This window comes from Ranitomeya imitator, chromosome 5 (genome assembly GCF_032444005.1).
Source record: "Ranitomeya imitator isolate aRanImi1 chromosome 5, aRanImi1.pri, whole genome shotgun sequence".
Lineage (NCBI taxonomy): Eukaryota > Metazoa > Chordata > Amphibia > Anura > Dendrobatidae > Ranitomeya > Ranitomeya imitator.
The window spans coordinates 670,184,594-670,211,409 of record NC_091286.1 but is presented as its reverse complement, the minus strand read 5'-3'; the positions used below and the strand labels follow the sequence as shown (position 1 = coordinate 670,211,409).

The following is a 26,816-nucleotide window of genomic DNA, read 5'->3' as shown; positions in this document are numbered from 1 at the left end:
ATGAAATACAAACTTTTCAAAACTCCCGCCAAATAGTCCCCAGTTCGACTCTCTCAAAAAAATGTACAAAGAAAATTTTTGAACACAAACTTAATTTTAAGGTACCTTAAGTACTATTAAAAACATATTCAATCAGAAGTAGATGGTGAGGTTTCCCCAGAAAAGTCACACTTGCAGAGCAAATAGCAAGAATTACACACCATTTTTGCATGTGTCAGGCAAATTGCTTTATGACATTTGAGACATTCATAATTTGAAAGCCTTCTGGTTCCGCTTTCCGTTTGGCAGGTGGTGCATCTCCTTCTTTTGTGAGGTGGTGCAGATGGTGACTTTTCACCATCATCTTCTGGGCGGAACCTTTTGAGCTGAACTTGAAGGCGAGAGGGGATACCGATTGTTTTCACGCTTCTCCTGCGTAGCTCTCCAAGTACTAGTTCATGGGCCAATTTTTTCAGATACAATCGTCTACGGAGTGGTTCAAGCTTGTTTTCAAGATAAATTACTTGTGAATTTATACCACCCAAATTCAACATAGCAAAAAATATGACCATTGGCCAGCGTTTGATGTTTCTGCTGACGTTGAAAGTGGAGCACATCTGATCTGCTGTATCCACACCCCCTTTGGTGGCATTGTAAAATGTAATTATCTCCGTTTTTTTTTCTGCCCCAGTCCCAGGATCGATGGCAGCATCATCATGAAGTGTTGATAGAAGAAGTACGATTTTTTTGGCATGTGGTACATAGGAAACTAAAGCCTTTCCATTATGGAATGCAAACATACTGCTGTACTGTTGTCTCTCTTTCACACTTACAAACTGTGGCGGCAATTCCCTTTTGTTTTTTCTTACAGTTCCCACATATGACAGCTTCTGAATTTTCAGATAATCATTCAGATCACAACTTGTAAACCAATTGTCAGCTGTAATATTGCGACCCGATCCAAATAAGGGTTCAGCCAGTCTTTTTACAACATCAATGGGTTTGTTGCTCACACAGTAAGGACCTTCTGGTTGTTTTCCTGCATAAACTTCCAGGTTGTAAGTGTAGGTCTTACTGGCATCAACAAGGGCATACATTTTTATTCCATATTTGTTTGGCTTTGATGGAATATATTGACGAAAGGCACATCTACCACAAAAACCAGGGAGCATTTCGTCAATAGTGAGATTCTCTCCAGGGTAATAACTTTGTTTACAGTTTACAACAAATCTTTGAAATATATCACGAATTGGAGCAAGTCGGTCATGTGTTTTGCGTTCGGTTCGGGTAGTTCTGTCGAATTAGAATCTTGAATCTGTTTATGGACATAACAAGGCTAAATTTTTCAACTCCATCCCCATCTTTACCCCAAAGTTCCTCCAAACTTTGTCTATTTGCCCTATAAGCTCCTGCAAGGTACAGTAATCCAAAAAAAGCACGCAGTTCTATTTCATCTGTGGGCTTGATGGTTCTGTTGCAGATGTACTTGTCCTTTATAATGTCTATATATTGGTTGGTATATGTGACAATAGAGTCCAGAATGTCATCTGTAAATATACTGTTCCAGCATTCAACTGCAGTTTTTGCATTACGTGCAGTTCCTATTACTGCAGGAAGGTGAGTAATAATGTTTAAAGGTTCCCTACATTTTTTCTGGAATGGCTTCTTGTTCCATTTAGTATTTTTATCTTTTCCAATATAATATGATCCAACTTCTTCATCCTCACCACTGTCACCATCTTGCTCTGTTTCAGAATCCAGGACACATTCTTCCACCTCATCATGAGAATCAATCTCACTTTCCTCTCCTAAATCCTCATTCAGTGTGAGGTCTCTATCATCTAACAGCATGTTTGTTACTTCCTCAACATCAAGTTGTTTGGATAAATTGTACATTTTCCTCTCCATTTCAGCAGATAATCTGGAGCAAGAGAATGAATATGTTAGGGAACTACTGTATATGCCTGAGCAGCACACTTTCTTTTATAAAATCTCCCTTATTTCTATGAAATATCCTCACATTTTGTGCTATACATTCATAAAACAAGCTAAATAAACTATTGTGATGAATAAAAACATAAAATACCAACCTTACTGAATGTGACGTATTCACATACAATGAGCCTGAGAGATCTGTGCAGCTATATCCTCTCCCCTAAAGCTCTGAAATCCAACTGTGATATCAGGTTTCACAGACCTTCAAGAGACAGGAGACTACCTGGAGGGAGGGGGTTTCCTCACAATCTGGTGAGGAAGGAGAAATGAAAGTAAAAGAGAAGCGCCTGTCAGATCAGTTGTATGTGACGGAGGGGTACTATATATGCCTCGAAAGTGTGCTAGGGGGCGTGTGCATAGTTCCATGGTTGATGCTATGCAAATCCTTCTTCTCTGATACCGCCCTCCTGTCCAGCGTCTCTTGTATGTGCATTTTGCGATTATTTTGAACTGACGCATGCGCAGTATGAATATGTAGTTCCCGTAGAGTGCGCGCCGCCCTGGATTTGTATTGGGCGGGTTTTGGATCTGTGCACATGCGCTGTGTGCTCTAAGGGCTGAGGGAGATTCCCCTGATAGGTGCATCCTTGTATTGAGTATTATATGTTAGGTGTCTGGAACGCTGATGCACTCCAGTGACGCATTTCTGGGTGCGCTATATGAGCGCTGTGATAGCATTTTGTATTTACACATGTGTAGTATTAAGACGCGATTTTCGTAGTGTGCGCGCCGCCCTGAACTTTGTGCTGGGCGGGCGTCGGACAGGCACGTATGTGCGGTGTGCCCTAATGAACACCGCTCTGTTGACGATGTCACGCCAGGCGTCTGGAATGCTGGTGCGCTCCAGTGATGTACTTCCGGGTGCGCAGCTAGGGGGCTTGTTTTGTCTCCACGTGGAGGAGAAGGACTAGTATGTAAGACGGCAACGGTATGTACAGTGCTCTTGCACCTTTATATCTCTGTGGTATTGATCCATGTCCCCTGATGAACCCCCAGGATTGTCACGGGGGGGAAACGCGTCAGGCTGAATAGGGAGGATATCCCGGCAGGAGTCTAACGGAGCTGGATGATCGTATAACCACCCACAGCGCTTCTGGGACGCAGATGAGTAGAAGCGTCTGATTCAGCATTGAATTATGGGGTGTTTTTGGACAGTTTTTTAACCTGCTCTGGTGGTCCCCTGTTTTTTGCTGGGATGTGGCTGTGCATATGTGGGCCACTGTCCTATTGAGAACATAATACATTTGGGAGGCATTGGACTTTTGAGAAACTTTTGGACCTGTAGAACTATATGTTTTTCTTAAAGTATAATTATAGGATGGAGTGGCCCGCTGATATTTTTTGGATAAACGAGACATTGGTATTTTTACCCATTGGGGTGTGACTTTGAACTATTCCCTCTTAACGACTTTGTCTGCTGGCAAACAATAATTTTGTGTTTTTTTGCTATGTTCATTTTTTTCATTTATTCATTTTGAGTTTTTGCAGTTTTTTTGATTTTTTATATTCCTTTCATTTTTTTTGGGGGGGATATTGGTATTGGGTACGTTTTTCTTAGGGAACGTCAATGGATGCACATAATTATATGGCTACCCTAGAGTATAAATATGGTGACTTGCTGATATATTTTTTGGATAAATGAGGCATTGGTGTTATTCGTACCCATCTGATATTTTCTATCGTCCCCCTGTTAGGGACTTCTTTGCCTGGTGGATAATAGCAAATTGTTTTTTTTTTTTTTTTTGCTATGTTCATTTTTTTGATTTTTTTCTATTCTAATTTGTGTATTTTTTTGATTTTTTGTATTTTTTTTTCATTTTTTCTGGAGTAGCGGTATCTGGTACGTCTTTTCTAGGGAATATAGGGTGTATTTAGGGCTATTAGGGCCAGTCGTCGAGGAGCGGAGGCGCCTACCACAGTAACTTAGGGTGCCAACCTCCGCTGTCAGGTAGGGACCAGCAATAGGGCACCTGACAGGGTAAGTTAGTTCGTATTTGGCTTTCATGAGCTGCATTTTTTTAAAGAATACCTATGTTTTATATATTGGAACAAACAGTTTTTAGCTTTAATTATTAAAAGTTAAATTTTAAGGATCCTTGTTGTGTTTACCTTTGCACCATACCTGTAATATTCATGATCATTATGCAGATGATAGAGACTATTCTCATGTTATCCTTGCTTTATACTTTATCATTTTACATAAACTCTTAAGTGAACTTATACATTAACTGCAGGAGTGTAGTGTAATATGGTTGCCCCCCCCCCCCTTGATGTCTACTTTGCTAATAAAGCTTTATACATTGGTTTAACATTAGATGGTTCTCTTCTCTCAGCCATATGGTACGTAAGTGCATATTTGGTTGCATTTAAATGGGTAGGGTAGGTACAGTAAGATCCTGCTGTGATTAAAACCACCATAGGCTTAGAGTTATGTATGGAGATAGCTACTCTTAGTATGCGCCCGTTCACACCTGTTCTGTTTGGAAGTGATGGTCAGACTTTTGATATTTGTATGCATAGTCTTTCTGACCGAGTCTTTCACCTATCAGCCTATGGTGGTTTTAATCATAGCAGGATCTTACCTAACCATACAAATGTAGACTATCAGCTCAAGAGAGGGAACACATTAGGATAGGTTCCCAGCAAAGAAGATCGCCTTGTCAGGGCTGCTGGGAATACATGAGTTATCCAGTAATGCAATTCCAATCTTATACATACCAATTGGAGGCAACTTAGGCAGCACCCAGCTGCATTTGCTAGACATTTGTAGAAAATGCTCCTGTAATTGTCTGGAACTGAGCAGTTATGGACAATGACAGCAGCAGGAACAGCTAAACTGTGGCAGTGTCGGATGCCGCACCCCAAGGATCAGACACTGGTGACCTCATAGTTACATATAGTTACATAGATATTAAGGTTGAAGGAAGACTATAAGTCCATCTAGTTCAACCCATAGCCTAACCTAACATGCCCTAACATGTTGATCCAGAGGAAGGCAAAAAAAACCCATGTGGCAAACAGTAAGCTCCACATTGGGGAAAAAATTCCTTCCCGACTCCACATACGGCAATCAGACTAGTTCTCTGGATCAACGCCCTATCGAGGAATCTAGTGTATATACCCTGTAACATTATACTTTTCCAGAAAGGTATCCAGTCCCCTCTTAAATTTAAGTAATGAATCACTCATTACAACATCATACGGCAGAGAGTTCCATAGTCTCACTGCTCTTACAGTAAAGACAGGCCACCAATGTTGAAGTCCTAGACCATCCCTTTAATTTATAAATCTTATCATTTTGTGTATTCAGCTCCTTCATGTCCCGATAAAGAGAACAAACAAACCCTATGTAGATTCTGCAGTCATGGGTTACTCCATTCCTTATGCTCAACATCAATATTATTCTTATCTTCAGGCAGTAGACTACAGAGCAGATAAATTAGAATAATACATGACTGCAGGATCACACTACATAGTTCCTTGTAAATGTTGTTCTAAAATTTGCAAATGTTGTTTTATATTTTTAAGGCATTAAATTCATTGTCTAGTATTTTAACAAAATTGCCCACAAGGAACAAATGGTATATACGAGTAATAATCCCCCGATAGTTTCTACTTGCTTCCTGCCATGATGGTGACCTCACTGCCAGGGACAATAATTGGCTGCAGCGGTCATGTGTGCATGAATAATACACAGGAAGTAGCCAGAGAGCGAAGACCACCACCAGCACGGCAGAGCTGAAGCCAAGAGTGTGTCAGATATGGGTTATCCTTATTTTATTTATTTTTTCCTTGTGGCCCAATTTTTTTAAAAAAATATCAGAAACCACTTTTTAGGAAATAGATACTTGGGCTTCACATTTTCTGTCAGCATTGAAGAGAGCAAAATTCGACATGTAGACTAGTAGCGGCAAAAATGCATCAAATGGAGGCTTTTAATGATAAGCTGTAAAATCATTGTAATATACAGTATATTCTTACTATCTTATGTTTATCCAGATGTCAAAGAAATACCGACCAATATTCACCGTCTATCTAGGTGCCCAAAGGCTGGTTGTACTGTGTGGTTATAACACGGTGAAAGATGCTCTCGTCAACCACGCCGAGGAATTTTCTGGCAGGCCGTATACAGAGATGGGTTCTAAAGTATCAGACAAGATTGGTAAGTAATAAACAGGATTGAAATTTGAAATGGTATCTGATTAAGAATACTCTATGTTACAAAAGAGAAAAAAAGACTTAGGTTCATAAAGTTCAACCTTTCTCCACCAGTTCTACATTCTTTTTCGCTCGATTTTTTATCACCCATTGGATGTGAGAATATCTTCCAGCTCTCCTATAATTGCAGCTATAGCATTGGCCATTACTACCTCTTGTGGTCGGCATTCCACATTCTGACTCCTCTAACTTTAAAGAACCCTTTCCTACTTAGCTACCAAAAGTCTTTCCTTCACATGTAATGAAAATTCTTTGTAAGGTATTTAGAAGCAATAAGTCATGTGCCATCCTTAGTACTGACCACACATGTACTATACATTTCAATAAGGTCTCCTCTAAAGCATCTTTTTTTCTAAGCTACTTAATTTCAACTATCCTATTACAACATTTTACATGGAGTTTGTGGGACTTGGATATTGATTACTGATCACTGGAAGTCCAACCCCCGGCACCCCAACTGATCAGCTGTTTGCAGATCCATGACAGCCAGCTCAGCTCCTATTTAGGTGAGTTACATTACTGCAAGTTGGGGGTTCCAGGTGTCAGACCCCCATCTATCTTATATGGATGACCAGTAAAGTATTTCGCTGAAGATGGTGGAAATAGAATGATCCACCATATCTGAAAGTTAGTGAGTGGATATACCTTAATGGCAAATATCAATCAGGTCAAAAGAATAATACAATTGGTTTTTGCTAATAACTTCTGCTACTGCCGTAGGTATAGGCAACATAACTTCCATTTCGAGGTTATTAGCATTTTAGCAATCAGTAAAACCAGAAAGATTATGTATCTACACTTAATCAGGAAGTTTTCTTTGCTTAGTAAAGGAAAAGCCAACAATTTTTGAAATATGATGAAAGGCACCTTGCCAAAATGAAGCCAATACAAAACAATCCCAAATATAAACAAGATGAATTCTGTACCCAGAACATTCATTATACAACCATTAACAACCACATTGAATGAAGCCAAAGATGTAAGTATGCGTTTTTCTGTGTACGGTGCTCATAATGTTTCCAAACATCTCAATTAATTTTATAGATTTTTCAATTTGCATGTACCGTAATTATCATGGCTATTGATCCTGTGATTTCCATAGATCCATGACTTTTTTTTTTTGTTGTTGCAATTTGAATAAATATTAATTAGTAGAATACTATCACATATTTCAAAATGTGGCTACAGGATGATCAACCGGTCACACCAGGTTGTTCTTAATTTTTCACAACAAAAAAAGGATGGTAGCAGCGAAAGTGAGACCAGCCAGATATCTCTTGTACAGCACCCAATAAGATGAGTGATGTACAGAGAACTTCTAATTGGGAAGAATAGATAAGGTTGTCTTCATAGGACTGTCAAAAATGCATATGCATAGAGCTCCTGAGCCACATACTGTACCATACAAAACTCCTCAAGGCTGGAGAACCTGAAGAACAGTCTTGGGTTTATCCCTTAGCTTCAATATTTTGCCATTATTATAATAGCAGTTACCTGTGCTTATTCCATGCAGGTATCCTCCTCTCCAATGGAGAGAACTGGAGACTGATGAGAAGATTCACGCTGTCCACGTTACGAGACTACGGCATTTGGAGAAAGGACATAGAAAACAAGATCACCGAAGAGTGTGACTGCTTATTACTGACACTCAGATCTTATGAAGTTAATTCAGTTCATAAAATGTCTTCATTAGTGTTGAGCGATACCTTCCGATATCAAGAAGTATCGGTATCGGATTGAATCGGCCGATATCCAAAAAATATTGGATATCGCCGATACCGATACCCGATACCAATGCAAGTCAATGGGACACAAATATCGGAATGTAAATAAGCCCTTTCTGTCCTTATACATCCTGTTCCGGAGGAAGGGGAAGAGTGTGGGCGGTGCGTGGGCGGACACTGTGCGTGTCTGTGTGTGTGGGCGGGGTCTGTGCAGGCCTGCCAGGGATCTGTACGGGCATCTCGGGGCTCTGTGCGGCCTGCGGGGGCTCTGTGTGGGCTTGCCGGGGCTCTGTGTGGGCTTGCTGGGGCTCTGTGCGGCTTGCGGGGGCTCTGTGCGGGCTTGTCGGGGCTCTGTGCGGGCTTGTCGGGGCTTTGTGCGGGCTTGCCGGGGCTCTGTGCGGCTTGCGGGGGCTCTGGGCGGCATGCAAAGGGCTCTGTGCGGGCTTGCCGTGGCTCTGTGCGGGCTTGTGGGACTCTGTGTGGCTTGTGGGGGCTCTGTGTGGGCTTGCCGGGGCTCTGAGCGGGCTTGCCAGGGCTCTGTGCGGCTTGCGGGGGCTCCGTGCGGCTTGCGTGGGCTCTGTGTGGGCTTGCCGGGGCTCTGTTCGGGCTTGCTGGGGCTCTGTGCGGCTTGCGGGGGCTCTGTGTGGGCTTGCCGGGGCTCTGTGCGGGCTTGCCGGGGCTCTGTGCGGGCTTTCCGGGGCTCTGTGTGGCTTGCAGGGGCTCTGTGCGGGCTTTCCGGGGCTCTGTGCGCCTTGCGGGGGCTCTGTGCGGGCTTTCCGGGGCTCTGTGCGCCTTGCGGGGGCTCTGTTGGGGCTTGCCGGGGCTCTGTGCGGCTTGCAGGGTCTCTATGCGGGCTTGCGGGGGCTCTGTGTGGCTTGCAGGGGCTCTGTGCGGGCTTTCCGGGGCTCTGTGCGCCTTGCAGGGGCTCTGTTGCGGCTTGCCGGGGCTCTGTGCGGCTTGCAGGGTCTCTATGCGGGCTTGCGGGGGCTCTGTGCGGGCTTGCCGGGGCTCTGTGCAGGTTTGCTGGGGCTCTGTGCGGCTTGCAGGGGCTCTGTGTGGGCTTGCCGGGGCTCTGTGTGGCTTGCGGGGGCTCTGTGCGGGTTTGCTGGGGCTCTGCGCGGCTTGCGGGGGCTCTGTGCGGGCTTGCCGGGGCTCTGTGCGGTTTGCGGGGGCTTTGTGCGGGCTTGCCGGGGCTCTGTGCGGCTTCCGGGGGCTCTGTGCAGGCTTGCCGGGGCTCTCTGCGGGCTGCCGGGGGTTTGTGCAGGCATCGTCAGATGGGACTATAAGTCCCGTCGGACGATGCCTGCAACAGTGACAGTGATTGACACATTAACCAATCATGGGAGAGTAGTTGTCCCATCATCCGGATAATGTGTTGAATGTAAAAAAAGAAAAAAACACTACATACAAACTGCATACATACTACATACATGCAACATACATACTACATACATGCAACATACATACTACATACAATACATTCATACATTACATACAATACATACATACCGACATACAGTACATTAAACATAGAGTTCATACTCACCATTAGGGTTGAGCAAAACAGATCGGACAATTTCAAAAATCGCCAACTTTTGACAAAGTCGGGTTTCGTGAAATCCGACCCGATCCTAGTGTGGGATCGGCCATAAGGTCGGCGATCTTTGCGCCAAAGTCACGTTTCGTATGACGCTTTCAGTGCCATTTCTCATCCAATGAAGGAGGACGCAGAGTGTGGGCAGCGTGATGACATAGGTCTCGGTTCCCACCATCTTAGAAAAGGGCATGACAGTGATTGGCTTGCTTTCTGCGGTGTCACAGGGGTTATAAAGGGGCATGCACGCTGACCGCCATCTTACTTCTGCCGATCTTAGCATAGGGAGAGGTTGCTGCAGCTTCATCAGAAGAAGGGATATAGTTAGGGAGGGAAGATTAACCCTGAAACTGCTTGTGCTGCAGCGATTTCCACTGTCCAACACCACGTTGTGCCACTTACATTGTGTAGTGTAATACACAAGGCCTGTTTTTTGCTGCAGACTCCCCCCCAAAAAATTGAGATTTAAATTGACAGCAAGTTTCTATATGTCAGTTCTGTTGGTCGTATATCTGCCAGCCACGTTGTGCCACTTACATTGTGTAGTGTAATACACAGGGCCTGTTTTTGCCACAGTCTCCCCCCAAAAAAAAGAGTGAGGTTTAAATTACCAACAAGTTTATATACACCTTCTACCTTGTTTTACAGTAACATATAACGTTTGTGATTTTGGTTAGATTTTAACAAAAAATGAGGAAGTCTGGTGGAAGAGGCTGTGGGCGGTCGTTGCCAGCTGGTAATGATGGTGGTGGTGGTGGAGCATCTGGTGGTAGTGGGAAAAGCGAAATAGCACCTAAGGCTGGAGATGTTGAGCCAGCGTCATCATCTGGCTACACAAGGCCTCGAAGGCTCCCTTATCTGGGAGTAGGAAAACAGCTTTTAAAGTCAGAGCAGCAGGAAAAATTTTGGCTTTCCTTGCTGACTCAGCCTCTAGTTCTTTCGCCTCCTCTTCTGAAAGTTCAAAATATAAAAGCAGCGAGTCGTCAGTGGATGCTCCCGGTCAGGACCAAGTCGCTTCCTTGTGTCCTTCACCCAAAGCAAAAGTGAAGGATGCGGCAGGCGACACTACAGTTTACTCCATGGAGCTCTTTACACATATCGTGCCAGGGCTAGAAAGGGAAATAGTTAACAGCCCATTGCAAGATGAATTGGTCATGGAATGCACAGATGCACAGCCACAGCTAGATTATTATGCTGTTCAATTGACTCAGATCACTACATTGCCCTCACAGTGTACTGAGCCAGAATTTGACTCTGATGAGACTATTGTGCCCCGTCCCGAATGCTATAGCACCTTACACGGTGACACAGAGGGAGGTGCACATGACATTGAACAGGAGGTGAAAGATGACCCAGTTGTTGACCCAAATTGGCAGCCATTGGGGAAACAGGGTGCCCCTGGCAGTAGCTCTGAAGCGGAGCAGGATGATCTGCAGCAGGCATCTACATCGCAACAGCTTTCATCTGGCAGGCCTGTATCTGGCCAAAAACGTTTCACAAAACCAAAAACATTTTTAGGACAGCGTGGCCATCCGGTGAAAGTAGCACAGCGTGCAATGCCTGAAAAGGTATTCGATAGTAGGAAGAGTGCAGTGTGGGAATTGTTTAACCAAGATCCAAATGATCAGTGCAAAGTTATCTGTAAGAAATGCTCAAAGACCTTTAGCAGAGGGAAGAATGTCCAAAATGTAACTACAACTTGCATGCGTAGACATGTAACCAGCATGCACTTGCAAGCCTGGACTAACTACCTAACGTCCCGTACCGTTGGTGCACCCACTCAGAATGAAGGTAGTCAGCATCGCTACATTGCTTCCCTCACTGTAAGCCCACCGGTTAGGACACCACCAACAGCAAATATGGAGGTATCGTCCCAAGGCCAAAGCAGTCAAGGAATCACAAGGTTCTTGGTAGTTAACACTGTAGGTAGGCCAACATCAAGAATACCATCACCAACCCTCTCTCAAAGTGCCATGTCCACCACCACCCCCGCTAGTTCCACCATATGCAGCTCTCCAGTCCAACTCACCCTACAAGAGACTCTCGTTAGGAAAAGGAAGTACTCATCCTCTCATCTGCGTACACAGGGTTTGAACGCCCACATTGCTAGACTAATCTCGTTAGAGATGATGCCCTACCGGTTGGTTGAAAGTGAAGCTTTCAAAGTCCTGATGGCCTATGCAGTACCACACTATGACCTACCCAGTCGACACTTCTTTGCGAGAAAAGCCATCCCAGCCCTCCACCAGCATGTCAAAGACCGCATTGTCCATGCACTCAGGCAATCAGTCAGTAAAAAGGTGCACCTCACAACTGATGCATGGACCAGTAGGCATGGCCAGGGACGTTACGTGTCCATCACGGCGCACTGGGTTAATGTGGTGGATGCAGGGTCCACAGGGGACAGCCATAGTGGGACAGTTCTGCTTAGCCCACGGTCTAGGAAACAGTTGCCCCACCCTCCTCCTCCTCCTTCTCCAGAAGCGAAAGCTCATCCACAGAGTGCAGTTGCCCGATCACTCCATCCGCAGCTGCCAGTGTTGCACACGAGGTGTCACATTATGGAACAGCTAGTGGTAAGCGTCAGCAGTCTGTGTTGGAAATGAAGTGTTTGGGCGACAACAGACACACCACGGAAGTACTGGCCGAGTACTTGCAGCAAAAAACTCAGTCATGGCTGGGCAGTGTACATCTTGAGGCAGGCAAGGTAGTCAGTGATAACGGAAGGAATTTTATGGCTGCCATAGCCCTTTCAGAACTGAAACACATTCCTTGCCTGGCTCACACCTTGAACCTGGTGGTGCAGTGCTTCCTGAAAAATTATCTGGGGTTACCATCCCTGCTCCTGAAGGTGAGAAGACTTTGCTCGCACATCCGCCGGTCGCCCGTACACTCCAGCCATATGCTGAACCATCAGCGATCGCTGAAGCTTCCCCACCACCGCCTAATTATCAACGTTGCAACAAGGTGGAACACCACACTGCACATGCTTCAGAGGCTGTGCAAACAGAGGCATGCTGTAATGTATTTGTGGCAGGATACACATACACGGGCAGGAAGTTGGATGGCAGACATGGAGCTGTCTGGTATGCAGTGGTCGAAGCTCCAAGACCTCTGTCAAGTCCTTCAGTGTTTTGAGGAATGCACACGGCTGGTAAGTGCAGATGACACCATCATAAGCATGAGCATCCCATTAATGCGTCTGCTGATGCAAAGTTTGACTCACATTAAGGAGCAGGTGTCTGCGGCCGAGGAGGAGGGAAGCCTTGATGACAGTCAGCCATTGTCTGGTCAAGGAACTCTCCTGGATGAGGTGGCAGACGAAAAGGAAGAGGAGGAGGATGGGGATGAATATTTATGGGAGGAGGATGCTTCTCAGGGGGCAATAGAAACTGGTGGCGTTGCAAGGTCAGGTGCAGGGTTTTTGCGGGAGACAAGTGATGTTGATTTGCAAGAAAGTGCTCTTCAACCCAACACAAGCAGTGAATTGACACCTGGAACATTGGCCCACATGGCTGAATATGCCTTGCATATCATAAAAAGGGACCCCTGTATTATAAAAATGATGACCGATGACGATTGGCCTGCCTCCTGGATCCACGATATAAGGGGAAATTACAAAATATCATGCCACATGAGAACCTTGAGCAAATATTGGCTACCAAACAAGCAACTCTTGTAGACCGTTTGGTTCTGGCATTCCCATCACACAGCTGCGGTGATGGTTCTCACATGAGCTGTAGGGGGCAACATGGCAGAGGTGTTAGAGGTGCACTAATCAGAAGTGGCGTTGGACAGAGGGGTTTTATGACCAGGTTGTGGAATGATTTCTCAATAGCCGCAGACACGACAGGTACTGCTGCATCGATTCAAAGTGACAGGAGACAGCATTTGTCCAGTATGGTTACGAACTATTTTTCCTCCCTTATCGATGTTCTCCCTCACAGGTCATTCCCCTTTGATTACTGGGCATCTAGAATAGACACCTGGCCTGAATTTGCAGAATATGCATTACAGGAATTCGCTTGCCCTGCTTCTAGTGTGCTATCAGAGAGAGTCTTCAGTGCTGCTGGTTCAATATTGACCGAAAAAAGGACATGTCTGGCTACCCAAAATGTTGATGATCTAACCTTCATTAAAATGAACCAATCATGGATTTCTAATTATTTTGCCCCACCTTCCCCTGCTGACACGTAGCTTGCCTGAAAAATGTCTTGCTTTTGGCCTCCTCTTACTGACTGCTCCAAAATCTCCATTTGCAGCTGCTGAATGTCCACCATAGGCCATTTTTCTACCTCCCTAAATGGTCTGACTCCCCCCACAGGGCCGTGGTCACCACTTGGCGCAAGCACCCGTGCGAGTGCTATTTGCCTGGACAGGTGGGTGTGCCCACTCTTGGGCGATGGCACTGGCACAGAGTCCCTCATAGTACAATGAAGTGTCTCTGACGGTGGTGGTGCACACCCAATGTCAGACACACCGTCATAATATAAGGGGCCCTGTGCCAGTACCGCCGCCCATGAGAGAGTGTTCCCCCCAGCTCGAACAGTGCTCTACCACTCGCAAAACTTACCTCTCCCTGCTCCACCACTGTGTAGTCTGTGCTGTTAAATTTTTCAATGGCACTGCCAATACAAATTTGTTGAAATGATAGAATGTACAGGGGCCCTGGCCTCCATCTAGACCAGTTAATACTTTGCGCCAACTACCGCTGTCTGCCATTCAGCAGAGGAGCGTACCCCTGTACCTAGTTATGCCACCAGTTTGTTTATGAACACTTTTTGGGCTGATATTTAGCCCACTTTATTATTTTGGCCTACTAACTGTGTCAGCCACTTATTACAGTTGTCCTCCACTGAACAAAGCAATGCCGCCTGTTATGAATAGGTAATTCAGAACCACAATGGACCTTGAAGTTCAGAGCACACAAGTGACCTGACAAAAACCACAAAACATAGGACGAGCTCTGAGACGTGGAAACTCTGCTGACCGCAATCCCTAAACCTATCAAACCACACTAGAGGTAGCCGTGGATTGCGCCTAACGCTCCCTATGCAACTCGGCACAGCCTGAGAAACTAGCTAGTCCTGAAGAAAGAAAAATAAGCCTACCTTGCCTCAGAGAAATTCCCCAAAGGAAAAGGCAGCCCCCCACATATAATGACTGTGAGTTAAGATGAAAATACAAACACAGAAATGAAATAGATTTAGCAAAGTGAGGCCCGACTTACTGAATAGACCGAGGATAGGAAAGATAGCTTTGCGGTCAACACAAAAACCTACAAACAACCACGCAGAGGGGCAAAAAGACCCTACGCACCGACTAACGGTACAAAGGTGCTCCCTCTGCGTCTCAGAGCTTCCAGCAAGCAAGCAAAACCAAAAAAGCAAGCTGGACATTAAATATAGCAACAAAAGTAACACAAGCAGAACTTAGCTTATGCTGAGCAGACAGGCCACAGGAACGATCCAGGAGGAAGCAAGACCAATACTAGAACATAGACTGGAGGCCAGGATCAAAGCACTAGGTGGAGTTAAATAGAGCAGCAACTAACGACTTAACCTCATAACCTGAGGAAGGAAACTCAGAAGCCGCAGTACCACTCGTGACCACAGGAGGGAGCTTGATCACAGAATTCACAACAGTACCCCCCCCTTGAGGAGGGGTCACCAAACCCTCACCAGAGCCCCCAGGCCGACCAGGATGAGCCATATGAAAGGCATGAACAAGATCGGCAGCATGGACATCAGAGGCAAAGACCCAGGAATTATCTTCCTGACCATAACCCTTCCACTTAACCAGATACTGGAGTTTCCGTCTCGAAACACGAGAATCCAAAATCTTCTCCACTATATACTCCAACTCCCACTCCACCAAAACCAGGGCAGGAGGATCAACAGATGGAACCACAGGCGCCACGTATCTCCGCAACAATGACCTATGGAATACGTTATGGATGGAAAAAGAATCTGGAAGGGTCAAACGAAAAGACACAGGATTAAGAACCTCAGAAATCCTATACGGACCAATGAAACGAGGCTTAAACTTAGGAGAGGAAACCTTCATAGGAATATAACGAGATGACAACCAAACCAAATCCCCAACACGAAGTCGGGGACCCACACAGCGTCTGCGATTAGCGAAACGTTGAGCCTTCTCCTGGGACAAGGTCAAATTGTCCACTACATGAGTCCAAATCCGCTGCAACCTGTCCACCATAGTATCCACACCAGGACAGTCAGAAGACTCAACCTGCCCTGAAGAGAAACGAGGATGGAACCCAGAATTGCAGAAAAACGGTGAAACCAAGGTAGCCGAGCTAGCCCGATTATTAAGAGCGAACTCAGCCAATGGCAAAAAGGACACCCAATCATCCTGATCAGCAGAAACAAAACATCTCAGATATGTTTCCAAGGTCTGATTGGTTCGTTCAGTCTGGCCATTTGTCTGAGGATGGAAAGCCGAGGAAAAAGACAAATCAATGCCCATCCTAGCACAAAAGGCTCGCCAAAACCTCGAAACAAACTGGGAACCTCTGTCAGAAACGATTTTCTCTGGAATGCCATGTAAACGAACCACATGCTGGAAGAACAATTGCAACAAATCAGAGAAGGAAGGTAACATAGTAACATAGTAACATAGTTAGTAAGGCCGAAAAAAGACATTTGTCCATCCAGTTCAGCCTATATTCCATCATAATAAGTACCCAGATCTACGTCCTTCTACAGAACCTAATAATTGTATGATACAATATTGTTCTGCTCCAGGAAGACATCCAGGCCTCTCTTGAACCCCTCGACTGAGTTCGCCATCACCACCTCCTCAGGCAAGCAATTCCAGATTCTCACTGCCCTAACAGTAAAGAATCCTCTTCTATGTTGGTGGAAAAACCTTCTCTCCTCCAGACGCAAAGAATGCCCCCTTGTGCCCGTCACCTTCCTTGGTATAAACAGATCCTCAGCGAGATATTTGTATTGTCCCCTTATATACTTATACATGGTTATTAGATCGCCCCTCAGTCGTCTTTTTTCTAGACTAAATAATCCTAATTTCGCTAATCTATCTGGGTATTGTAGTTCTCCCATCCCCTTTATTAATTTTGTTGCCCTCCTTTGTACTCTCTCTAGTTCCATTATATCCTTCCTGAGCACCGGTGCCCAAAACTGGACACAGTACTCCATGTGCGGTCTAACTAGGGATTTGTACAGAGGCAGTATAATGCTCTCATCATGTGTATCCAGACCTCTTTTAATGCACCCCATGATCCTGTTTGCCTTGGCAGCTGCTGCCTGGCACTGGCTGCTCCAGGTAAGTTTATCATTAACTAGGATCCCCAAGTCCTTCTCCCTGTCAGATTTACCCAGTGGTTTCCCGTTCAGTGTGTAATGGTGATATTGATTCCCTCTTCCCATGTGTATAACCTTACATTTATCATTGTTAAACCTCATCTGCCACCTTTCAGCCCAAGTTTCCAACTTATCCAGATCCATCTGTAGCAGAATACTATCTTCTCTTGTATTAACTGCTTTACATAGTTTTGTATCATCTGCAAATATCGATATTTTACTGTGTAAACCTTCTACCAGATCATTAATGAATATGTTGAAGAGAACAGGTCCCAATACTGACCCCTGCGGTGCCCCACTGGTCACAGCGACCCAGTTAGAGACTATACCATTTATAACCACCCTCTGCTTTCTATCACTAAGCCAGTTACTAACCCATTTACACACATTTTCCCCCAGACCAAGCATTCTCATTTTGTGTACCAACCTCTTGTGCGGCACGGTATCAAACGCTTTGGAAAAATCGAGATATACCACGTCCAATGACTCACCGTGGTCCAGTCTATAGCTTACCTCTTCATAAAAACTGATTAGATTGGTTTGACAGGAGCGATTTCTCATAAACCCATGCTGATATGGAGTTAAACAGTTATTCTCATTGAGATAATCCAGAATAACATCCCTCAGAAACCCTTCAAATATTTTACCAACAATAGAGGTTAGACTTACTGGCCTATAATTTCCAGGTTCACTTTTAGAGCCCTTTTTGAATATTGGCACCACATTTGCTATGCGCCAGTCCTGCGGAACAGACCCTGTCGCTATAGAGTCACTAAAAATAAGAAATAATGGTTTATCTATTACATTACTTAGTTCTCTTAGTACTCGTGGGTGTATGCCATCCGGACCCGGAGATTTATCTATTTTAATCTTATTTAGCCGGTTTCGCACCTCTTCTTGGGTTAGATTGGTGACCCTTAATATAGGGTTTTCATTGTTTCTTGGGATTTCACCTAGCATTTCATTTTCCACCGTGAATACCGTGGAGAAGAAGGTGTTTAATATGTTAGCTTTTTCCTCGTCATCTACAACCATTCTTTCCTCACTATTTTTTAAGGGGCCTACATTTTCAGTTTTTATTCTTTTACTATTGATATAGTTGAAGAACAGTTTGGGATTAGTTTTACTCTCCTTAGCAATGTGCTTCTCTGTTTCCTTTTTGGCAGCTTTAATTAGTTTTTTAGATAAAGTATTTTTCTCCCTATAGTTTTTTAGAGCTTCAATGGTGCCATCCTGCTTTAGTAGTGCAAATGCTTTCTTTTTACTGTTAATTGCCTGTCTTACTTCTTTGTTTAGCCACATTGGGTTTTTCCTATTTCTAGTCCTTTTATTCCCACAAGGTATAAACCGCTTACACTGCCTATTTAGGATGTTCTTAAACATTTCCCATTTATTATCTGTATTCTCATTTCTGAGGATATTGTCCCAGTCTACCAGATTAAGGGCATCTCTAAGCTGTTCAAACTTTGCCTTCCTAAAGTTCAATGTTTTTGTGACTCCCTGACAAGTCCCCCTAGTGAAAGACAGGTGAAACTGCACAATATTGTGGTCGCTATTTCCTAAATGCCCAACCACCTGCAGATTAGTTATTCTGTCAGGTCTATTAGATAGTATTAGGTCTAAAAGTGCTGCTCCTCTGGTTGGATTCTGCACCAATTGTGAAAGATAATTTTTCTTGTTTATTAGCAGAAACCTGTTGCCTTTATGGGTTTCACAGGTTTCTGTTTCCCAGTTAATATCCGGGTAGTTAAAGTCCCCCATAACCAGGACCTCATTATGGGTTGCAGCTTCATCTATCTGCTTTAGAAGTAGACTTTCCATGCTTTCTGTTATATTTGGGGGTTTGTAACAGACCCCAATGAGAATTTTGTTACCATTTTTCCCTCCATGAATTTCAACCCATATGGACTCGACATCCTCATTCCCTTCGCTAATATCCTCCCTTAAAGTGGACTTTAGACAAGACTTTACATAGAGACAAACCCCTCCTCCTCTCCGATTTTTACGATCCTTTCTAAACAGACTGTAACCCTGTAAGTTAACTGCCCAGTCATAGCTTTCATCTAACCATGTCTCGGTTATTCCCACTATGTCAAAGTTACCTGTAGATATTTCTGCTTCTAGTTCTTCCATCTTGTTTGTCAGGCTTCTGGCGTTTGCGAGCATGCAGTTTAGAGGATTTTGTTTTGTTCCAATCTCCTCACTGTGGATTGTTTTAGAAATGTTCTTACCTCCCTTCTGAGTATGTTTTCCTGGGTCGTCTTTGTTCGAGTCTAATGTTTTTCTTCCCGTCCCCTCTACAAGGGTACCAAATGGATCATCTTAGAGAAGCGATCACAAACTACCCAAATGACCGACATTTTTTGAGAGACGGGGAGATCCGAAATAAAATCCATAGAGATATGTGTCCAAGGCCTCTTCGGGATCGGCAAGGGCAAAAGCAACCCACTGGCACGAGAACAGCAGGGCTTAACCCGAGCACAAATCCCACAGGACTGCACAAAAGAACGCACATCCCGCGACAGAGACGGCCACCAAAAGGATCTAGCCACCAAATCTCTGGTACCAAAGATTCCAGGATGACCAGCCAACACCGAACAATGAACCTCAGAGATAACTTTATTCGTCCACCTATCAGGTACAAACAGTTTCTCTGCTGGGCAACGATCAGGTTTATTAGCCTGAAATTTTTGCAGCACCCGCCGCAAATCAGGGGAGATGGCAGACACAATTACTGCCTCTTTGAGAATACCCGCCGGCTCAGGCAAACCCGGAGAGTCGGGCACAAAACTCCTAGACAGGGCATCCACCTTCACATTTTTAGAGCCCGGAAGGTACGAATCCACAAAGTCAAAATGGGAGAAAAACAGCGACCAACGAGCCTGTCTAGTATTCAACTGTTTGGCAGACTCGAGATAAGTCAAGTTCTTGTGATCAGTCAAGACCACCACGCGATGCTTAGCTCCTTCAAGCCAATGACGCCACTCCTCGAATGCCCACTTCATGGCCAGCAACTCTCGATTGCCAACATCACAATTTCGCTCAGCAGGTGAAAACATCCTGGAAAAGAAGGCGCATGGCTTCATCACCGAGCAATCAGCACCTCTTTGCGACAATACAGCCCCCGCTCCAATTTCAGAAGCATCAACCTCAGCCTGGAACGGAAGCGAAACATCTGGTTGACACAACACAGGGGCAGAAGAAAAACAACGCTTTAACTCTTGAAAAGCTTCCACAGCAGCAGAAGACCAATTGACCACATCAGCACCCTTCTTGGTCAAATCGGTCAATGGTTTAGCAATACTAGAAAAATTACAGATGAAGCGACGATAAAAATTAGCAAAGCCAAGGAACTTTTGCAGACTCTTCAGAGATGTCGGCTGAGTCCAATCATAAATGGCCTGGACCTTAACAGGGTCCATCTCGATGGTAGAAGGGGAAAAAATGAACCCCAAAAATGAAACCTTCTGAACACCAAAGAGACACTTTGATCCCTTCACAAACAAAGAATTAGCACGCAGGACCTGGAACACCATTCTGACCTGCTTCACATGAGACTCCCAATCATCCGAGAAGACCAATATATCATCCAAGTATACAATCAGGAATTTATCCAGGTACTCTCGGAAGATGTCATGCATAAAGGACTGAAATACTGATGCAAGTCCGAATGGCATAACTAGGTACTCAAAATGGCCCTCGGGCGTATTAAATGCAGTTTTCCATTCATCGCCCCGTTTAATACGCACAAGATTATATGCACCACGAAGATCTATCTTGGTGAACCAACTAGCCCCCTTAATCCGAGCAAACAAATCAGATAGCAGCGGCAAGGGGTACTGAAATTTGACCGTGATTTTATTTAGAAGGCGGTAATCAATACAAGGTCTCAGTGAACCATCCTTCTTGGCCACAAAAAAGAACCCTGCTCCCAATGGCGATGACGACGGCCGAATATGACCCTTCTCCAAGGATTCTTTTACGTAACTCCGCATAGCGGCGTGCTCAGGTACAGATAAATTAAACAGTCGACCCTTAGGAAACTTACTACCAGGAATCAACTCGATAGCACAATCACAATCCCTATGCGGAGGTAGGGCATTGGACTTGGGCTCATCAAATACATCCCGGTAATCAGACAAGAACTCTGGGACCTCAGAAGGGGTGGATGATGAGATAGACAGAAATGGAACATCACCATGTACCCCCTGACAACCCCAGCTGGACACAGACATTGATTTCCAATCTAATACTGGATTATGGACTTGTAGCCATGGCAACCCCAACACGACCACATCATGCAGATTTTGCAACACCAGAAAGCGAATATCCTCCTGGTGCGCAGGAGCCATGCACATGGTCAGCTGGGTCCAATACTGAGGCTTATTCTTGGCCAAAGGCATAGCATCAATTCCTCTCAGTGGAATAAGACACTGCAAGGGCTCCAAGACAAACCCACAGCGCCTAGCAAACTCTAAGTCCATCAAATTCAGGGCAGCGCCTGAATCCACAAATGCCATGACAGAATAGGAAGACAAAGAGCAGATCAAAGTAACGGACAAAAGAAATTTCGACTGTACCGTACCAATGGTGGCAGACTTAGCGAACCGCCTAGTGAGCTTAGGACAATCGGAGATAGCATGAGTGGAATCACCACAGTAGAAACACAGCCCATTCTGACGTCTGTGTTCTTGCCTTTCAGCTCTGGTCAAAGTCCTATCGCACTGCATAGGCTCAGGTTTATGCTCAGATAATACCGCCAAATGGTGCACAGATTTACGCTCACGCAAGCGTCGACCGATCTGAATGGCCAAAGACATAGACTCATTCAGACCAGCAGGCATAGGAAATCCCACCATGACATCCTTAAGGGCTTCAGAGAGAACCTTTCTGAAGATTGCTGCCAAAGCACATTCATTCCATTGAGTGAGCACAGACCACTTTCTAAACTTCTGACAATAAATCTCTATCTCATCCTGACCCTGACACAGAGCCAGCAAATTTTTCTCTGCCTGATTCACTGAATTAGGTTCATCGTACAGTAATCCGAGCGCCAGAAAAAACGCATCAATATTACATTATGCAGGATCTCCTGGCGCAAGGGAAAATGCCCAGTCTTGAGGGTCGCCACGTAATAAAGAAATAATGATCTTAACTTGTTGAACTGGGTCACCAGAGGAGCGAGGTTTCAACGCCAGAAACAGTTTGCAATTATTTTTGAAACTCAGAAATTTAGCTCTATCTCCAGAAAACAAATCAGGAATAGGAATTCTTGGTTCTAACATAGAATTCTGAGCCACAAAGTCTTGAATATTTTGTACTCTTGCAGTGAGAAGATCCACACATGAAGACAGACCTTTAATGTCCATCACCACACCTGTGTCCTGAACCATCCAAATGTCTAGGGGAAAAAAAAGGCAAAACACAGTGCAAAGAAAAAAAAATGGTCTCAGAACTTCTTTTTTCCCTCTATTGAGAAGCATAGTACTTTGGGCCTCCAGTACTGTTATGAATAGGTAATTCAGAACCACAATGGACCTTGAAGTTCAGAGCACACAAGTGACCTGACAAAAACCACAAAACATAGGATGAGCTCTGAGACGTGGAAACTCTGCTGACCGCAATCCCTAAACCTATCAAACCACACTAGAGGTAGCCGTGGATTGCGTCTAACGCTCCCTATGCAACTCGGCACAGCCTGAGAAACTAGCTAGTCCTGAAGAAAGAAAAATAAGCCTACCTTGCCTCAGAGAAATTCCCCAAAGGAAAAGGCAGCCCCCCACATATAATGACTGTGAATTAAGATGAAAATACAAACACAGAGATGAAATAGATTTAGCAAAGTGAGGCCCGACTTACTGAATAGACCGAGGATAGGAAAGATAGCTTTGCGGTCAACACAAAAACCTACAAACAACCACGCAGAGGGGCAAAAAGACCCTCCGCACCGACTAACGGTACAAAGGTGCTCCCTCTGCGTCTCAGAGCTTCCAGCAAGCAAGCAAAACCAAAAAAGCAAGCTGGACAGAAAATATAGCAACAAAAGTAACACAAGCAGAACTTAGCTTATGCTGAGCAGACAGGCCACAGGAACGATCCAGGAGGAAGCAAGACCAATACTAGAACATAGACTGGAGGCCAGGATCAAAGCACTAGGTGGAGTTAAATAGAGCAGCACCTAACGACTCAACCTCATCACCCGAGGAAGGAAACTCAGAAGCCGCAGTACCACTCGTGACCACAGGAGGGAGCTTGATCACAGAATTCACAACAGCCGCCTGTGTACTCCTGTTACCAATTGTGAACTGCATTTAGCCTACTTTTTTATTTTAGGCCTACTAAGTCTGTCTGAGCCACTTATTACAGTTGTCCTCCACTGAACAAAGCAAAGCCGCATGTGTACTCCTGTTACCAATTGTGAACTGCATTTAGCCTACTTTTTTATTTTAGGCCTACTAAGTCAGTCTGAGCCACTTATTACAGTTGTCCTCCACTGAACAAAGCAATGCCGCCTGTTTAGTCCAGTTACCAATTTTGAACTGGATTTAGCCTACTTTCTTTTTTGGGCCTATATCTGTGTTTCCTCCTCATCCTGTCCATTGGCCAGCCACTGCTAGATGAGTCTGCTGGTACATTGACCCAGACCACTACATTCCCCTTGCACTCTACGCAGCCAGAATCTGACCCTGCTGAAAGTCAGGTTCCCCTTCCTGCATACTATACCACCTTACACAGGGACAAAGAGGAAGGTGCAGATGAAAGTTCAGGTTCCTTCATCAGGTGGGGTGGCATACTCGTTGGCACTGGCACAGGGCCCCTCATAGTACGCAAAAGTGTCTCTAGCAGTGGGAAACGCCACCCGCCGTCAAACACACCGCCGTACTATGAGGGGCCCTGTGCCAGTGGCAACTAGTGCCCCCCCTGGTTGCTCAGTATCGCAGCACTTGTAAAGTTGATATACTTACCTCTCCCTGCTCCACCGCCATGACATATTCCGCTTTTCCTGGGCCCACAAAAATCTAGAGCCAGCCCTACCCGCCCACAACTTTAGCCAAATAAGCCCCTGTTTTCAATGCCTAACTATTATTATAAAGTAAATTAAGATTGACAAGCTTAAGAAATACGAATTGATGTTTTTGGCATTAAAATAGGCACTGTAGGTCTTTTCCTGTCCTCCACTCACTGCCGACTTTGTTTCCCCTTTGACTTGCATTGGGTTTCGTTTTTCGGCCGACCCCCGACTTTTCGCAATAATGGGCAGATTTCACACGACAAGACCTTTGAAAGTCGGGTTTCGCGAAACCCGACTCGATCCTAAATAAGTAAAAGTCACTCATCTCTAATTGTCATTAGAAAGTGTTTTCCTAGAAAGTAAATTTCTAACGTCTCTTTCAATTATGTTCTGAAAATTATCCATTGCTGGAACCCTCGATGCAGTAGGATAATAATACAGGTTAGGAATCACTTTTTTGTCAGAATGGGTCTCAGTCAAAGCATTACATTCAAGTTAGAATCTTCCAAAGGTTAGGAGACTTCTTTTATATCATAAGTCTGGACTTTGTGTGTGTGTTTTCCATCGTGCGCCCAAACAGTAGTTCCCCCCCACATATGGGGTATCGGCGTACTCAGGACAAATTGTACAATAATGTTTGGGGTCCAGTTTCTCTCTTTACCCTCGGGAAAATAAAAAAAATTGTTGCTAAAAGATCATTTTTGTGACTAAAAAGTTAAATGTTCATTTTGTCCTTCCATGTTGCTTCTGCTGCTGTGAAGCACCTGAAGGGTTAATAAACTTCTTGAATGTGGTTTTGAGCACATTGAGGGGTGCAGTTTTTAGAATGGTGTCACTTTTGTGTCTACTCCTGAGGTCTTATGTGTGAAGTCTGAACTGAATATTGATGGCCTTGTTGATGTTGGTAGTCAACAGCTGCCCTCTTCTGCTCCCAAATCCTTTCCAACATATGCAGTGTAGAGTTCCAATGTGTGGGGACATCACACACCAGTCAGTGAGCAAGAAGCTGCAAACATTGCTGAAGCATGGCAAGGATGGCTGAAGCTGTATCTGACTTTCTAAAATGGGCAGACAGACAGCGTACTTTCACTAGCAGATCCGGCGGGTCTGGGTAGCTTTTTCAGAAAACATTGAACAATGAGGTTAAGCAGAGGGGGCAGGCAAGGTACATGTGTGAGATCACCTTGCCTCAGAGCTGCCACAAGGTTCCAGCCATTGTCACACGCAACCATGCCTGGCTGTAGGTTTAGCGGTAACCTCCAAATGTCTGACTGCTCTTTCAGTGCTGTCCACAACTCATCTGCATTGTGAGGTTTGTCACCTATGCAGATTAGCTTCAGCAGTCTGTTACTACTGGGGTATAGACAACTGAAGGCTGTTTAGGGACAAGGACCTGGACGGCTTGATGATGGTGCTGCTTGACTGTGGGCAACAACAGGTGCAGGGCTAGAGACATTTCACAAGCATGGTGGACTGGGGATTGGCTTCTATGCAAAACAGTGGACGAAGCATTGGTGTCACCTGCAGACCATGTTCTTGGAGCCTGTGGTTCTGCCCACAAAGTCGGGTGCTTTGCTGCCATGAGCCTGATCATGCTGGTGGTGGTCAGGCTGGTAGTTTTGCTACCCCTGTTGATGCGAGCATGGCTGCTGCTGCAAATTGCCTGTTTTGGGTTATTTTCAGAGTCTTTAAAAAATAACCAGACTTGGGAAGATCTAACAGTTGGAATTCCCCTCATGTTGGTGTTAGGAGGAACAGATGCACGCCTTCTGGCTGTGGCCACCGCACTGCATCTTCTTGCCTGTTGTGGTGATATGCCTCCTTCCCCATTTGTGCTGCTGTCCTCGCTCTGCATGTCCTCCTGCCCGGTTGGGTCAGTCACATAGTCATCCACCACCTCAACTTCCACATCCTCACCTTGCTCCTCCTCCTGACTTTATAGCAATTGTGTCTTATCATCGTCCACCTCTTGTGACACTTTCCCACCATCAACTTCGTGTGACCGTGGCTGTTCAAAACATTGGGCATTGCTACATTCGATCTCATCTGGCTCCACTTCAAGTTGACCGGCCAAGATTCTTGAAAGGGAAAACTGAACAGCTCTTCCAAGTGTCCAAGTGTGGGATCAGTTGTTTCAGGGCACTCGGCATGGTGGGAGGAAGGAGGATCAGGGTGACATTTTTTAGTCAATACTCCCAAAAGCTCTACCTTCCCCCAATAGTTTCTCCAAATCTTTCTGAACCTTTACAGTTGGATCTGATGACAAAGGGTAGTAAGGGTTGCATTGTCTCCTAACATACTGATAATTTCATGATCGTATAATTGTTTGTCAAGCAAAACAACCGACCCACCCTTGTCAGCAGGTCTCAGTTATATGAGGATTGTCCTTTAATTCCTGTAGATCACTCTTTTCAGCAAAGGTTAAATTGTCATTATAGGGTGTTTTCCTAGAAAGTAAATTTCTAACTTCTCTTTCAATTATGTTCTGAAAATGATCTATTGCTGGAACCCTCGATACAGTAGGATATTAATACAGGACAGTTATCACTTCTTTGTCAGAATGGGTCTCAGTCAAAGCAGATTGAGACTGTGAGCTTTCACCATATAATTCCTGCAATGTCAGACATGTTAATTGCTCCTCAAAAGGAAGCTCCAAAGGAATAGTATTATTCATAGAACTATTTGATTCTAATGTCAGAGACCCATTTTCAGACACAGAACTAACTTCATTTCCCCTGTCGTTTTTTGGGGGGTGATATGGAGAACGTCTTGATTCTGAGGCAAATGACGATACTCCAGACAAGAAGGAAACCGCTGATTGACCTATGGACTCTGGAGTAGAGAAACTAACCCGAGAGGTTGTTGCTGGGGAGAGAAGCATACTGGATACTGGCACTAAATGCCAGACATCCAGAGGGCTTGAATTTTAGGGGGGATTTAAGATATTT

General features: G+C 44.8%; 1 protein-coding gene and 1 long non-coding RNA gene across 2 annotated transcripts in view; one reads left to right on the top strand and one right to left on the bottom strand.

Annotated features, from left to right (window-relative positions):
• The window catches only part of LOC138638746 (uncharacterized), a 36,950-nt gene extending 29,171 nt beyond the window's left edge, over positions 1-7,779 (bottom strand). Inside the window, exons 1-2 of the long non-coding RNA XR_011312543.1 lie at positions 7,687-7,779; positions 5,993-6,115 (exon numbers count right to left, since the gene is read on the bottom strand). This is a non-coding gene — a long non-coding RNA (uncharacterized lncRNA). The remainder of the gene's footprint in view (positions 1-5,992; positions 6,116-7,686) is intronic.
• Positions 1-26,816, top strand: part of LOC138638743 (cytochrome P450 2C23-like) — a 761,024-nt gene that overhangs the window by 163,958 nt on the left and 570,250 nt on the right. The window lies entirely within an intron of this gene.